This window comes from Ambystoma mexicanum, chromosome 6p (genome assembly GCF_040938575.1).
Source record: "Ambystoma mexicanum isolate Mex_15411 chromosome 6p, UKY_AmexF1_1, whole genome shotgun sequence".
Taxonomy (NCBI): Eukaryota; Metazoa; Chordata; class Amphibia; order Caudata; family Ambystomatidae; genus Ambystoma; species Ambystoma mexicanum.
Window position 1 is genome coordinate 231105959 of NC_090935.1, and position 16894 is coordinate 231122852.

Sequence of the window (16894 nt, forward strand, 5' to 3'; positions counted from 1 at the left end):
CGTGTCTCTTCACTCAGACACCCTCAATTTATTTTTCCACTGTTTTACTTATTCTCAGCACTAGTCGAGATAGCACTATGTGGCGCCGCCTTCTACCCCCTTGCAGAGTTAGGTTCCCGTCCTCTTCTCCCTTTTTCACTTTTATATCCTAATGGGCATATGAAAAGAAAGAGAAAGTATTAGAAATCGAAAGTCCCCTCTATGTCTCCAACTTATTTCCCTTGGTTCTCTCAAGTTTTTCCCCTTTTAGTATCGCTCGCACTTAAAACTCACGTGCCCGTCTTGATCCGAGACTCTCCGGACTTGGTCCGTCCAAGCGGCGCGGCCTCGTACTCAATGGCCCCACCCAGCTCCGGCGAGCGGTACTAAGGGTTTTTTGAAACGGGACCCGTACCCTCTCTCCCTAACTGCGTGCGCACGTCTCTGCGTACCAGTTGCCGTAGGTGGGCGGCTCTGTTGAGCGGGCACGCCATGTGTCTCCACTGCGACCGGGGCTGTCTCTTGCCAATGGGACAATTATTAAAATATATCACGTCTATGGGGTCACCACTGAATGTGAGCTTCCCCCAAAAACGCACCCCCCTTAGTGAGAGGCAATAAGGACACACCACAGGAGGGGAATGAGACCAGGACCAAGTGCGGGTGAGATCAAAAGGGTTTTATATAAATCAATATAGGGCATGCAAAGGACTCTGCAAACTCAGAGAGCGCTCTGTCTGACAATAGCAAAGACAGTCCTACTTATTACAGAACTAACGTCACGCATGACACAAGCTATAGGGGGCACATAGTTTTAGGGATTGGGTGGTGAAGGCTAGGTGGTATACAATGTATACTGTTGCTGTTGCAGGATTGGCGGACGTCCATGCGGTGCCACGCGGGGTAGACGGGTCAGCTGGGCTCTTCGGGGTGGAGCTGCGGGCCAGACATAACTTGTATTGATGATTGGTGGCTGCTCTAACACTTGCCCTTGTGGCCACACATTCGCAATCATTTGTCACATTCTACAATGTCAGGTATCTGATAAATCCTGTGACACATTGACCTTAGCTCAAGGAGGAGACGGGGACATGGATATGTGATAGGGGGTATCTCTATCCATCTGTTGTAGTGACATTTGGGTTCAGGTATGGTAGTCCCACGAGTCCATGTGCTGGGTCAGGGGTACAGAGGGGGGTTATTCGATCGCCCTGTCCTGGATTGCTATAATGAAGGACGGTATTACGATCTGTTAGTACAAGGGTGGGCGCCCCCCTTCGAGGGCCATTAACTTGGGTTGAACGGGGATACCAATGGGTCGTGGGGGGCATGTAACCGGTGCCCGGGAGATGGTGGGATTTAGGACCAGGTAGCTCGTAATTCATAGAGTCAGGCTGTGGCAGCCTTCTGACATGGGGAGGTGAATGCTTGGAGCGGGTCCAGCAAGATTGGGAGGGGAGGAGAGAGGAGGATGTGCTGTTCGTACACCAGCTATCCCTTGTAGGCCTGGGAGGGGGGGGGGGACGACCTTGCAGCTCTGGGCCTGTTTCCCTGCACAGGGCATCTCCCCGTACTATTGGCAAGGGTGGGTGACAACACTTGGAGCTTCTGGTATTATACACATATGTTTACATTAATATGGGAACACAGGCAGGAGAGGGTTTTGCCATTTAACACAGTATTTCACATCAGTAGTTGACATACGAACATGAGGTAGCATTAGGTTGGGTTGTGTGTAAGAAAGAGCACTTCATATTATATCACAGTACAATCTGACTCTACTGCCTCGGCTGATCATCGTGCATTACAAATGCGCTTTGTTACATCATGTACAGGAGTGATCACATATTACTCTTAAATCACACGTCTCCAGAATAGCATCAAACATTAGTCAACACGACATATATTACACAAATGCTTATTTCGTTATGCAAGGTGCCTCGGGGTTGGTGGGGGTGAGAGTCGCCACACAGTCCAACTTAGAGGGCTTGGTACAGGGTCAGGGCATGCAGGATTGGGCTGGTTTCAGTTACCTTCTAACAAGCCCGGTCACGGCTGGGGCAAATGATGTACTGCGGAAGGCCAAGTGATACAGTGTTTATTTTGTTGTTTGTTCGTGTCTGGTTGCTCGTGAGAACAGGCCTTCAGCGGATTTACCATGAGGTGGAGGCTGGGGGGAAGTGTATGCTCCTGTGAGTGCAGTCAAGCAGGGGTCAGGCTGCATCTCTCTATGTGTGCTAGTGTGCGAGCAACTTTGCATAGACTGAATTTTAGCGCCTTTTTACACAAAATGGAGTTGTCTTCATACAAAATGGGGTCTATGTTATGTTTTATCCTGTAGTCGTGCAGCCTCACGTGTCGGTCGGCAGCCCCCCCCCGCCTCCTGGGCCCTTAGGGCAAGGGGGCCAATGACAAGTCATGAGTCTCCACCTGGGTCGGGGATTTATGTGAGGGGGGTCCTAATGACATATCCTCCCCTACACGGCCGAAGAACAAATTCATAGATCACCCATTTCTTACTGTCTGAACCTTTCCAAATGCTCTGTGACACAGCAAAATAGGTTAATGAGAAAAGCATGTGTACGCTGGTTGTTGCTCCGCTTTCCGCGGATCAAAGATGTCGGGGGCATCCAAACCATCTAACGCAGAACGCAGCCAATGGGCAGAGACGTCGCGTGTATGCGGTCATGACGGCAGCCCCTTAGCCAATCAGTTTCTTGTTCGTCGACCGAACAGGGAAGTGTGACCGCTGAGCGAACATAGATACCACTAATTATTTCAGATCTACTTTTTCATAATTGTAAATGAACGTACTGCACGTATGGTGACAAATTTTACAAAAGCACGCTTTCTGGACCAAGCCCCTGTACCTGCTGCAGATTTCGTCAAAATCCGTCCAGCAGTTTCACCTGTAGCTGTGTGCAAAGTTTGATGAGGATTCGTCCAGGGAGAGCGAAGATATAAGCCGCCCAAAAAGTGCTCTTCCTATGGAAACGGCAACTTAACCATAACTACATGGCCACTACCGTGGCCATGTAATATGGATGGGTGGGTAAAGGTAATAATAAATGTGAGCAGTTATGGGGGGAAAGGCTGCACAGGGTCTCCTCTGCATATATATGCAGTGAAATAGGGTAAAACAAAAACTTCTGCATTTTGGTGGTACACAGTAAAAAATGCATAGTGATCACATAAAGTTAAGGACGTAAATTGAAATTTCTGGTTGAATGCACCACTTTGTTGATAACTTTTAAGTTACTTACCTTCATGCAATGTGTCTAATACATCCAATATATTTCAAAAAATATCCTTGAACCACACATTAGTGTCCCAACAAATGTCATGGTACTACAGTTATTCTTTTTGGGACACCTTTTAAGTAACTCAACAGTTATCAATAAAGCGGTGCATTCAGCCTGGAATTTCCACTTACATACATGGATAACGCGCCTAATGTGATACAATAAAGGAAATGCTCTGCAGTTTGAGTGTTACACTTATGTCCAGCAACAATCAGTAGTACTACAGTGCTAATACTAACAAGGGAGACAGTGACCGTGACCTGGCCACTATGAGCAGCAACCACCCATGCCTTCTCTCTCATGAGTGAGGTATTATTTCACCCTCTGTGATCAGATAAGGGACAGCATTGATGGGCAACAGTAGTTTGTTACCCTTCTACACCAACTTCTGTTTGGTGAGTCGCTTGGTGATTCAGGTGAACTTTAATCTCATTTCTGTTGTTCATACATTTGCATTAAGTCAATTACTTTTGCAACAGTGCAGCCCTTCTCAGCTTCTAGCCCACTAGGCAGGTGCATTGAATCACGAAAGGCCTAATCCAGGGTATTCCTTGCAGAGCCCATTTAGATGACTCTTATTCTGCTGACGCTTCATAATGGCGCTTTCCTGTACTGTGTCGCGTTCCTATGCCTCATTTCTTTCAGCAATAGCAATCCAGTGAACCCTAACCCTCTTTCCTGGGCGGGTTGTGGACGGTTCCGTGTTCATAATTAAAGTGCAGGTGCCAAGACCTTACAGGGAGGTCCGAGTTTGTGCTACCTCTGCGCAAGACCCACAGGAGATCCTGACAGTAAGGCTCTCATCATTTCGCTCATAGAATAAGGCAACACATTCCTCTCGGCTCTTCTCTACCCCCTTTAAAAGGACCTTATGTGGCAGCTTGCATAATCACGCGCTCTTCTCAATACAATCACACTCAGTGCCACCACACCGGTCGTTTTTCACAGGCTTTCACTCCCAACTCACCTTCTCTACACAATGTTCTATATCATAATTAAGGCCCTCCCCATCAAGAAGACATCGCCAGCAGCCTAACAATGCCTGAGGCTACCATTCCACTGAAAGCTAGGCCCAAGTCAGGCTGGAAATCTCTAGGCGTAAGAAAGAGAAGACACGCAAAGCCCGTTTTAACTGTATGACCAAGGATTTACCGTGCTCTCCCCAGTTCCATTAGACAGTGGGACTTCAAAGTGAAAAAAGGGTAAAAAGGGTGCAGAGGACAGAAAAAGAGAGGAACAAGGGAAGGGAGAGATGGGAACAAGAACGGAGTGCAGATGAAAGATAGGGATGGTTTGCAGCACGGGGTGACCAGTGTGTGCAGGGGAGAGAGGGGTGTAGGAAAGACCAGAACACAGGACAAGCCAGGAATGGTGGGTGGACACCCAATCTTTTTGGGACGAGCTATGCTCAGGCCATGAAAGCCTTTTGACGTGGGATTTTTACGTGAACTGAGCCTTCTGAAGTGAGATGCCAAATTTAAGGATTTTGTACTCTGAACTGCTTTTCTTTTTCCTAATTTTCTTCTGTTTTCTTTTCTTTTTTTCTCTTGTTTTATTCAGTGATGATCTATGTGATTTAATACATACTGCTATTTGAATTTTGGGAAAAGTCGAGTTCTTTGACTAAAACACAATAAATAAATAAAAAAAAAAAAAGCAAAGTCCCATGGTTTCCCCTGTACTCCCCAGATTTTATGGGTCTCCTACGCTCCTGTATGTCGCCAGCTACATAGAGGTGTGGTGTGGGTTACCGAAGACCAGGATACCTGGATGACTACACCAGATAGTGAAAAACGAAAGAAGTACTTTTGTGAAAGAAAGGGGGTGTGTAGTATGGAATCCACATCGCATTATGGAACCAGCGACGCGATGTGGAATGCAGAGTTCGGAGGGGAGCACAGGAGTTCAGAGGACCGCTGCAGGTGTGCCGGAGAGCGGGGCTCATATCTCCCTAGCCATCCCAATAGATATCTATATTTACTGTGTCTATATAATAAATATGTAATAGCAATAACAAGTTCTCAGCCCTTCTTATACACTAAAAGCCAGGACAGGAAATGTTGTTGCAGTTGCCCTTAGCAGGTAGTCATCAGTCTCCCACAAGTGGGAACTGTCAAGAAGTTCTGACCAAAATCTTACATCTTGGTGAACCCCTCAAGTGGATCTCTTCACCTCAGGTGTCAACCAGACAACCAGACGTATGAATGTTCTGCTCCTGGGATTTTCCTCCTTAAAGGCATCTTGGGTAATGCATTGATTCTAGACTGGTACTTTGATCCCATCATCCCGATTGTCCTCATGAGACTGAAGAGATTTGATCTACACTCAACTTAATGGAGAACAAGGTACTGAAACTTTCTGGATATGTCCTTCTTGGTACCCCCCTTTGAGTGAACCTGGCCTCCCACTCAGACGGCAGGGACAGACGGACCTCCCTACAAACCTGAGTAGTCTCAGCCTTCATGCATTGCTGTTGTGAGAATGAGGCGCAATGAGTAAAGCCTCTCTGACAAGGTCCTAGAGGTACCCTTTTTCGGCCAGGAGGCCAGACACCAAATTTACCCATGCCCACAGGCAGTATAAGGTCTCTGTTTGTTGACATGGGAAGAGTCTAGAACCTTTACCTGTATAACCTAATGTATCGGTTCTAGAATTATTTCTTTCCTTGGCCCAACCAAGCAGGCCTTTGTATTGGCACTGTTGAGAGGTACCTGCCCTCTACTTTAAAATTTGAGAATATCACCTCCCTCCTACTGTTATGCAGTTTTTGAGTGTTAACTAATCATTTTCCACCAAACAACTTTTTTTCGTCATGCGTGGGATTTTAAGCATATTCTCACCTTTTTGCAAGCTCTTTTTGAGGCATTTCATTTGTGCTCTTTAAGTTTGCTCACACTTAAGCTGATTTCCTGGTTATCGTTAACTCCCCTCTGTGGTTTAAGGAGTCTGATGCTCTTTATGTCAGCCTCCTGATCTCATATTCTACAAGGAGAAAGTATCTTTGAGGATGAGGCTGTCCGACCTTCCTTTCCTATAATTGTGTTGGATTTTCACCTATCTCAAATGATCCATTTTTTGTTATTCTTCTCTCTGCCCCATTCATCTAAGACGAAAGCAGGTTTTCATCATACAGACCCAACAGGGCTCTCGGCTAGTTAGTCTCTTAGATGATGGGTAACAGTAGGGAAAACCAACTCTTTGTTGACTTTACTATGTTAAGGCTCTCGGGGCTGTTACCAAACACACCTTGTCCAGGTGGACTGTCTTCTGCATTTCTGAATGCTACGATCTGGCCAACAATTATGTTTCTGGTGGCTACTTATGCTTTACAGAGCGGGTTTCCCTGTTGGACATTTGGAAGGAAGGAACATGGACATCTCTATACAAATTTGTGAAACAGTACTACCTGATTTCCTTATCAGATCAGGACTCCCGCTTTGGTCATGTGAAGCTAATGTAGGTGATGGTTTCCCTCTCCTTCCTCCTCCAGGTTATGTGCTGGTTTGGGAGTCTTTCTAAGACGCGGGATCTTTGGGTGGAAGAAAAACATGAAATGACCATTTTCTTATCTTAAGTAATATTCTTTCTGAAATATGATTCTCCCCGCCCACACAGCACAGATTCCTCATCACCCACCCAACCTACCCCTCGTACTGAATGCTAGTAACCTATTGCAATTCTGTGGTTCCTCATCCTCTGAATGCAGTGAAAAATTACTGGAACTGAGGTCATGGGGCACAGCCAGCTCCATATATTATGTCACATCTGGAGACATGGGCTTTCGCGATCCTGTCCCTAAACAAAACAACTTCCCAGGCTATGTGATATCATTGATGATTTCATTTGTGATGTCATCTTTGATGCCCTTTGTGTTAGTCTTAGCAGTGCATGGCGGTGGCGCGGGTTATGGTTGCATAGCTTACCATAATAGATTAATTCTTTGGTTTTTAGATTTTTCCCTGCAGCCATAACATTCCTTGAACAATGTTTTTCATGGAATTTCATAGGTTTTCTTAGAGCAACTTAACCATAATGTACCTTTAACAGTTTTTCACAGAATTTCAATGGTTTTTATAACTGAAAATGTTTTATGATGTTCCAGCACTGTATATACATTTTTAATAATTCCTCTTTTAACATATATGAAAGTACTATAATTCTCCTTTAACAAATATATAATTTGTGTAGTTCATACTGATGAGTGTCATTTTCAGCAGCTGATGCTGAGGATGCAAGGCATGGTTGAATTGCATAGGGCATGAAGCTCGCCCATGACCCACAAAACCACCCTCATTATCCACTGCACCGAGCCTATATCCTGCTCCAGTTTTCCCTATAACCCCCATAATGTGACCAATGGCCAGTGCCCACACTCTCTGGGGCATGGACTTTGGCCATGTTGCAGACCCCAATAAGAAAATCAAAGTGGAGATTGATCCTTGGCAGAGGCTAGTCCCAACGCCCGGTACCAAAGATATATTACAATTCTTTTGTTCCTACATTTTGCCACTTTTGAAAAAAATAAAACAGAACAGATTTGCACAAGCATGCTTTCGTGTCTTTGCTGATGCTCCTCACACAAGTGTGCTGCAAACCCATCCAGCACCAGTGTTGCAGCAACCAGTATTGTTGTCCCATTCAAGCCTATCCCGATTTCAAAAATGTTGGATGCCCCCTACAATTGTATCCCCTCTTAGCAATAGCCCTCCAAACTTTGCAAAAGCATACAATGTTGGGTCGATAATCTTTTTGCAAACCTTTGTTCAGATTCATCAAAAGGTGCCAAAGTTATAAGCCGTCGTGGAATTGGGGGAGACACTCTTCAATTTTGCCCTGAAACCTCACTATACTTTGCAAAAACATTCAAAGTTGGGTCCATATTCTTATTTCAAAATTTCATGTAGTTTTGTTGAACATCACCAAAGTTATAAACTGTCCAAAAACAGCTCTTCATTGACCCTTTAATGCTTTAATGTACACATATGCATGGTTGTCCCTGAACGTTTGTCAAGTTCGCCAAGATCACAGCAATGTCCCCGAGAAGAAAAAACACCTGATTTTGGGCTTTTTCTGGACATATCCCATCCCATCCAACATTAGTTCTTATATGTGGAAACCTATTACACTAAAAACTAGGTTGTGGTGTTCCCCAGGGTTCTCTGCTATCACCTTTTTTGTTTAATCTGTATCTGCAACCATATCACTATTATGCAGATGATACGCTCATCTTTGACAACGTCTCAGGCCCCTCTGACTCATTTCCAGCCTTGCTAGAAGGGCAAGGGTCATGGTTGGCTAACCAACAATGGTTTACAGCGTAATATGAGTAAAACAGATGTCTTGTTGCTGGGTCCGAGATTGGTGTTATAAAATCCTCATTGTATTCTTAATCCTCCACTCCTCTTTGGGCTTCCCACTTCATATGCATCAAAAGTAAAAAACGTGGGTATCACATGGGTTCAGGACCTATTCTTTTCAGCACAGATTAATGAAGTTGCCAGAGCTGCCTTCTTCCACCTTCGGCTTTTGAAAAGAGACTTGCCTTTCATCCCCAAAGAAAACTGACAACTGGTTACAGGTACATTTATAAACTCCTACATTGATTACGGCAACGCTTTATATGCTGCTCTTCTGATATATCACATTTCCAGGCTTCAAAAGGTTAAAAATGCGGCAGTATGCTACATTTTTCAACTTCCCAAAGCAACGCCCACAACATCTTTTTGGCAACAACTTCATTGGCTTGCGGGCCTCCAGAGCATACAGTTGAATATCCTCTGCTCAGTTTTTAAGTCCAAGCTTGGCTGGTTCCACTTAATCTCGCTGCGCTGCTGAATTGGTATCAACCAGTAAGTTTTCCAAGATCAACACACAGCAACAATCTGGTAATCCCTCGTCCGTGCTGTCATTCCAGAGGCGATGGGCGCGTTGCAGTAGTTGGCCCAAGCTCCTTATGCAGCTACATATGGCTGATACGCTATCTACTTTTTGGAAAAAACTGAAAACTGCTGTTCCTTTAAACTTTCAGTATTTTCAACATCTGCACCCAGATACAAGATCTCCTATCCGGGCCCTTGGTATTAGCGCATGACAAATATGCAAATACAAATACATCCTCATCACCCCTCACGTCCCCAGAGATTGTTTCATTTGATTGACAAGTATAATGGTGGGTTTTGGAATATATTTTTACCTCAATGTTCGCGGACTACAGGCACAGTTCACAAATCCACCATGGCGCCTGTTTCAAATGTTTTGATGCACCTCACGTTTCTCACTTGACCAATCAACGGCCACGTATGTTTTTCTTCGAACGTTATATGGATCCCTGATTGGCTCACAGGCGTCCACGAACACCGAATCAGGAAGTGAGTCCGTGGACCTTACCGAGAAAGCCCTCCTACTTTTTGTACCTACTTTTTTAACACCGAATTTGCAAAAGTCCACTTTCAGGACAAGCCTCTGCTCCCCACTCATGTTTGGTGTAAATCCATCGAGCCGTTGGGGCTGTAGCTGAAAGCAAATATTCTTTTCATTCATGTCCATCCCCCCTTGACAAAACTGCGCCAAACTTCGCAAAACAATACGCACCGAGTTAAGCTGGTCATGACTTCCCACATGCGCTGAATTTCAAGGGTTTTGTTGTGTTAAATCTGTGCAACTTAACTGCACCTTAACTAAGGTTTTTTCAGTACATTTCAAGGGTTTTGTTATGTCACTGATTTTTTATGGGCCACTAGTCATGGCCATAGGCTGGCCAGTGGCCGTGGATACGACCATGTCCACTGTACAAGTCCTCCCAAAATGTTTCTTTTTACCCACTATACATCTCTTTCGGACCCACTTGCCAGTGAGCACAGCCTTCGCTCATGCCCACTGTATATTTTAAAACACTGCTGAGCCACTATATATGCTTTCGGGCACACTAGCCTTCAGCCCTGGCCAGTGAGCATCGCCTTCGACTGTGCCCACTGTATATTTAAAAAAACTACCAGGCCACTAGCAATGGACTTCGGCTGTGTCCAATGTACATGTTCCCCCAATATGTTTCTTTTGGACCCACTGTACATATCTTTCGGGCCTCCTGGCCTGTGAACCCAGCCTTCGGCCATGCCCAACGTATATTTTAAAACACTACCTTTCTTTCTTACTCACTAGCTATCGCCTTCACCCATGGCCATTGGCCCAAGCCTTCGGTTGTGGCCACTCTATATACTGCTCCAATAGGTTTCCTAAACAGGCCCACTAGCCATGGTATTTGGCCATGGACAGTGGGCCCGGCCTTTGTCTGGGCCACACTACTACGGTTCTTTTGGGCACACTAGCCATGGCCGCAGACTTAGGCCGTGTTCACTTTCCATGGTGCACCCCTTGGCATATTGCCCCAATACGTTACCCCACCTTACTGTAGTTGTAAAATTACACTTATATATTACAAATAATCCCAGTTATCTGTAAACGCCTGCAAATAACTGCAGTTATCTGTGTGACGCACTTTCATGCCCGAACGCTTCTATTATAACCCTGGTTATCCCACGGGATAACCCCGGTTATGAGAAAACGTTCAAGCTCTGAACTTGCTCCATACCCCCTGCCCCCCAACCCCCCAATTTCACATGATGTCCTTTTCCCCCTCCCCACCTCTAGCCTGATGCCATCTCATCATTTTTCCTCCTCCAAATGACTTATTTTCCACTTTTTGTTTTCAGTTAGCACCGGTTATTCCTGTTATAATCCCGGTTATCTCTCGCATTATACAAAAAAATAACTGGATGAAATAAACCCGGATCCCTCCTGGAACTAGAGTCAGCGCTACGTGCCCAAGTTGTCTCGTACCTGGTCCAATTCCGTCCAGCGGATTTTGCTGTGCGCTGTGTAGAAATATTGACATTTTCTGCATGGGGAAATGACTGGGCGTAAGACGAACAGTGTTTCTTTTGCTTTCTTAATAACTTTTCATTTTGTAACAAATCTTTCCCAAAACTTACTGTCTGGTGTGCATGTGACACTCTTTTTATTTGCAAGATATCAGCCAATCCATCATACAACTCAAACATTATTAGCAATTCAATTTTCGGGTTTCCTATGGAACTTGATAGGGTGGCGTGGCCAGAGCGCATGCCGTGAAGACGTGCTTTCGTGGAGCTCCTGCCCGCGATCCTTTGGCTGACTGAATCCGGCTATTAAACTCATGTAGCCTGATAAAAGATCTACCTACGCTGTTAGAGGCACCCTTTCCTGCTACGACGATCCGACTCCCGGAGAAAATCAGAGTCAGCAACATTCTGATTTAGCCGATCATAGAGGTGCCCCCTACGCAACCAAGATGGCGGCTCTGAGCGCCACCGTGTGAATGAGGGGGTTGCAGGGAGCACACCCGCCTGCCTGCCCAGCAGTGACTTATTTGCCAGCTCCCGGGACGTACTTGGTTCCAGGCAAATCGAGGGTGGCACTGTGAAGCTACGCGGAACTGCGACTCGCAGCTCGGCAGCTACAGGGGCCCGGAGGGAGAGGGAGAAATCACGCAGCCTGCGCAGGAGGGCTTGAGGACGAGAGCCTCCCTCTGCTGCCCGGTCGCACAGGAGCTGGGTCCCCTCTCGGCTGCGACCGCCGCCGTGACACGGAAGCATCGACATTGGGCTGACCATGACCGTAAGTGGACTCCCTTCGCCAATTGCACCTTTATGGCCGTGGGTCCTCCTCAACTGTAGTCGGAGTCGGAGGGCTCCAGGATCAGCATCGGTGACCCGCGGAAACGAGGACTCCCCTCCACTGTCTGAGCGCGGATGCGGTGGGCCCATCCTCCGCTTGCAATTGACGTCTGAGCGCTCGAGCCTTGGAGTCGGCTGCCCGAGGGTCTCCTTTGGGAAAATTGCGGCACGACTGCCCGACTTACGGACACACACGTAGTAGCTGGAGCTCGACCCTGACAAAATTAAGTGGCCACATCAAGCCCTCCCCTGCCCCCCCTCTGCTGCTATATATCTTTGCTACGGACTATGGAAACATAGGGTGATTACAGGGGACATATAACACAGCGGCTCCGCTAACAAGAAGCGCAGGCACGGATTGCCGACAAGCCAGGTTGGGCCCCGGACTACTTAGCCATGGCCCATGGAGCATGTACCTTCCCATAGTCCACAGCCCAGCACAAACATCCCCCCGCAGTAAGCTGGAAGCACGCCAGACACGGAAATGAGGCATCTGTAGTCCTTGCACAGCATAGTAAGCCTTACACAAAATGAACTAAGCGACCATATGCGGCCGCAGGAGGCTTGGGATCTCCTCTGCACTCGACTAATGCGTACAATCCTGACCCGGGTCCTCTCTGCCTACACTGAACGCTGCAATCGTCATATCACTACGGATGCATCAGAGTCAAATTGCAACAGAACGTAGAGCTCAAGTATTCTAAGCTAGTGATCCCACTGGCCTGCCTACGCTTGGTGGATGCTACGCTGGCATCAGGCTGTGGCCGGAAGCAGGGCCCGACGATATCGGAGGCCCCCTTGGTTTACCGCTGGCGACACTGCTGTTAGCTATAACCGACCGGGCACAGCGGGAAACGCACACGGGAGGAGGACTCTTTCTCTGGCCCATCGCTGCGACCCAGCTTTCGACCAAACACCCACCGCACAAAGAGTTCGGCACGGCGACCCTAGAGGACGGGATGTCTCCGCCTAAAGCCAAATCTAAAACCGCAACAATGGACTCCTATACGACAGTCAGGTCTAAGCAAATGCTGCTGGTTGAACCCATGACTTTAGATGCATCACCATGCGCGGAGGCGGCACCTGATAACACACAAGTTCTCCAAGCCATCGCAGCGCTCCGCACCTCCATTGAAAGCAAGGTAGATGAAATTAAAGTGGACATGCAGCTCATGCGCCAAGACGTGCGCAATCTGACTGAAAGGGTGAATGCCAATGAAACCACCTTACAGGTTAACGTTGGAAACACTGCAGATCTGCAGAAACGAGTCCAAGAACTAGAGCAAAAGGCGGCAAGATTGGAAACGAAGTCCGAAGATGCGGAGGGGCGCGCTCGACGCAATAATATTAGAATTCTAGGTGTTCCTGAAGACATGGAGGGCTCGAAGCCCACTGAATTCATTGAGACAATGCTGCAGCAAGAGATCGGAGCAGGGAGACTCTCACAAGGGTTTTCAGTGGAACGCGCCGACAGGTCCCTCCAAAAACGCTCTCCCCGGGCTCGTACCCAGTCAGATTATCGCTAAAATTCTGAATATCTGCGACAGAGAAACAATATTGCGTTACTCCAGAGAAGGTGGAGAAATCAGAAGGCAAGACTCTACAATTGTTATGTATCCTGATTACACTCCTGCAGTACAGCGCGCCAGGAACTCATTCATACCAATTAAGGCGCGGCTGCGTAACCTTAACCTTAAATACATGTTGCTGTACCCCTCTCGCCTTAAGGTCCACTATAAAGGGAAAGCACTATTCTTGGAGATCCCAGCCGCGGCAAATATGTAGCTTGAACATAATAACCTAGCAGAAGATGGAGAGGAACCGCCACAAACTAATAACAGATGAAACAAGAAGCTACATTTATCATCATCGATTGCTGGATTCGCATAAGAAGCACAATTTATTTAACCAATCTATTAAGATCGTGACACTCAGATAGCAATATCGGGCAGAAGCACAAGACACCACACACGACCACGCCGATGGCCCTCCCCCGCACAGAACGTGTGAGTCAAATGCTTGCACAATGCCCGCACCGAAAGGCCTGGAGAGGCCCAAAAGGCTCGGGAGCCACTGAGCGCTGCAAGTTCCACGCAACTGCTGGGGGCAGTTCACAGTTCAATTGTTTGGATAGTTTATTCATTGGAGTGACAGTTGAAAATGTTGGTAAGTCTCCGAACTACATTAAGTTGGCAGCAGAGAGGGAGGTGGATGCAACAGTTGTGCCTCTAGAACCTGGACAGACAGACAAGATATCTCAATCCAAGCACCCTGTCCCCGGGAGCCCACCCGATAAACTACATAAGCTAAAATTCCCCCCGTAAAGCACTATGGGAATAAAAATAAAAATACTGACATGGAATGTGAGGGGCCTTGGCACTTACCTTCGAAGAAATAGAATTAAATTCTATCTTCACAGAAAAGGGATAATGATAGCGCTCCTACAGGAAACACACTGCAACAAGGAATCCATGGCTTGACTCCAGGAGCACTGGGGAGGACAGGGATACGGAACGGCCTATTCTAAGTTTGCTAGGGGAGTCTATACATGGATTCACTCCCAGCTCCCTCCCCATCCGGATAACCAAGGCTGTGAAAGTGAAAGAGGATTCAATTCAACACTACAGCTAAGTCACTGCCTTATCTGGGATACTGAATGGAAACCCTTATTGATATATCTTTATGTCCAGTTCATGAGTTCTGGATGACTACCCCTATATAACACCCCTCTCTTGGAATCCCCCTGACCCCACTGAGCCAAGAAGTAGTTCTGTTTTGCAAGTTTAAAAGGTTTATTTGAAAAAAAAATTAAACAGTATATATATATATATATATATCACACTTTTATAATGAATTAATAATTGAATATCACACTTAATCTGAGCAGTAATCAATAATGGATAGTCTGGCACCAGCACACTTCTTTATAATCAATGATGAGTGGGTATAGGATGGATAAGATAGCAACAATACTTTTATGGTTTCAAATAGATGCAATGTGGAATGAAAATGCAGTACAGAAAATAACTTGATAGGATTTCAGCAAAAGACAATGTAATCACTTTCTTGGACAATTCACCCCCCCTTTATGCAATGTAAGGAGATGAAGAGGAGAGCACACAGTTCTTAGGAATGCAATCAAATAGAATTCAGTTCAATTCCCCCCTAGCAGCTTATACAACAGATAGGAGTTTTAAAACACAGGCAAAATGCTTTGAATATGGTGACAGTGAAGTGAGAAATATGCTGAAAATGGTTTTAATTCCCTTTAGGAGGTTCAGGGGGAGTGGTAGCTACTTGGGATGAGTTCAGGCTCACTTTAGCAATGATTCAGGGATGGTTCTTAAGATGCAAACGAAATTTAGCAGTTCAGGCAAAAGCAGCTATCTTTTTACAAGTAAAGAAATCGGGCCAAATCACAAATTGCGGCAAAATTCGTGAATCGTGATTGCGGAAAAAGTATAAGGAGTAGTTCGGTTCTAGGCTTGTTGGAAAGGTAAGATTCAAAGCTTTCAGGGGAAAGTTAAACCAGGTTCCTAGCCCAAACGGTTCCAGAGATACGGACGATTAAATAAAGGTAGTTTTTCGGATTTAAAGTAACTCAAATTGACAGGTGACAGCTTTTAAAAATGACAGGTGACAGCTATGCGGCTGCAGAATTGACAAGTGACAGTTAGGAGGCAGTTCTACTTAGATTAAATAGATTGAATTATATCACTGGAAACTAAGAGATTTGGTTTCACACCGTCCTAGCTGTACTCACAATGTATTTGGAAGGTCTAGGTCTCTCGGATCGGGTCAAGATGGCTTCGGTTCTGGTTTCGCCCCGGACGGTCTCTGCGCACAGCGTCTGGTCTCTGCTCTGCTGGTCTGGTCTGACACTGCTCCTGACCTGGCTCCTGGATCTCTGGGTACAGCGTCTGTGCACAGCTCCTGGATCTTTCTGCACAGCTTTCTCTGGACACAGCGCTGATCTGCACGGCTCCTGGATGCTGCTACCGCTGTTAGGTTTGCTGGATGCTGAGGCCTGCTGAGAAGAGTTCTCAGTTTGTGGGTTTAGGCCCTTGCTTTGAGTTCTGAATCAAGTTCTTTGGAGTTTTAAAGTCTAAGTGTTGGATCTGGTATCTTCTGGATGTTGTGTGGTCCGGCAGAGCGCGTTGCAGCAACTGGATTAGAATGTCCTCTCTAGCTTCCAGTGGCTCTTTTTATGTCTTTTGAAAGTGGGTGAGTGTGCAGCATCACTAGCCAGCCCCTCTCTCAACTGCCCATTGGTCAATCTTTCCGCACTGCTTTGATTGGGGGAAGGAAATGTGTGTCATGGTGATGCTGTTTTATGGTCTGCAGAAAGGATACTCCCCTGTCAAATTGCACACAAATCTATATTTGACCCAAATACATATTTGCACAGGTACACATTTGTTTAAAATGACATGCACCCATCACATATCACATGAGGTATACTCTGATCAAACTCTGATCTTCCTGGAGGCTTGCATTCAAAAATGGCAACATATTTTCGATTTTAGTGGGCTATGCAACATTGGTTTCTCATTAAAATTTATACAAATGTGCGCAAGGCATGTATGCATTTATATAAGGAAGTGTCAGATTTTTAACATGCATACATTTAGAGTAACACTCTCTTTTCCGCTAGTAAACCCCCAGATCATACCGCCGGGTCCTAAAACCTCTTAAAACGTAGGCAGAAAAATCACAAGAATTATGGTATCATTTAGATAGTTTTGACAAGTCCACCCCATGAGTGATTCATCTTTCTTAAAATCATATTCTGGCCAACAGGGGTGTGTCTTTTCTGGTCCATTGGTGTAGAAACCAGTTTATCCAGTTTCTGCCAAGCTCAGAGACCCTGCCCCTCCCAGCTTCTGCCAAGAGGAAGCTATT

At 46.1% G+C, this 16894-nt stretch overlaps 1 protein-coding gene across 2 annotated transcripts in view; it reads left to right on the plus strand.

The window, feature by feature from the left end:
• Positions 1-16894, plus strand: part of KATNAL2 (katanin catalytic subunit A1 like 2) — a 597051-nt gene that overhangs the window by 503832 nt on the left and 76325 nt on the right. The gene's annotated exons all lie outside the window — the stretch shown is intronic.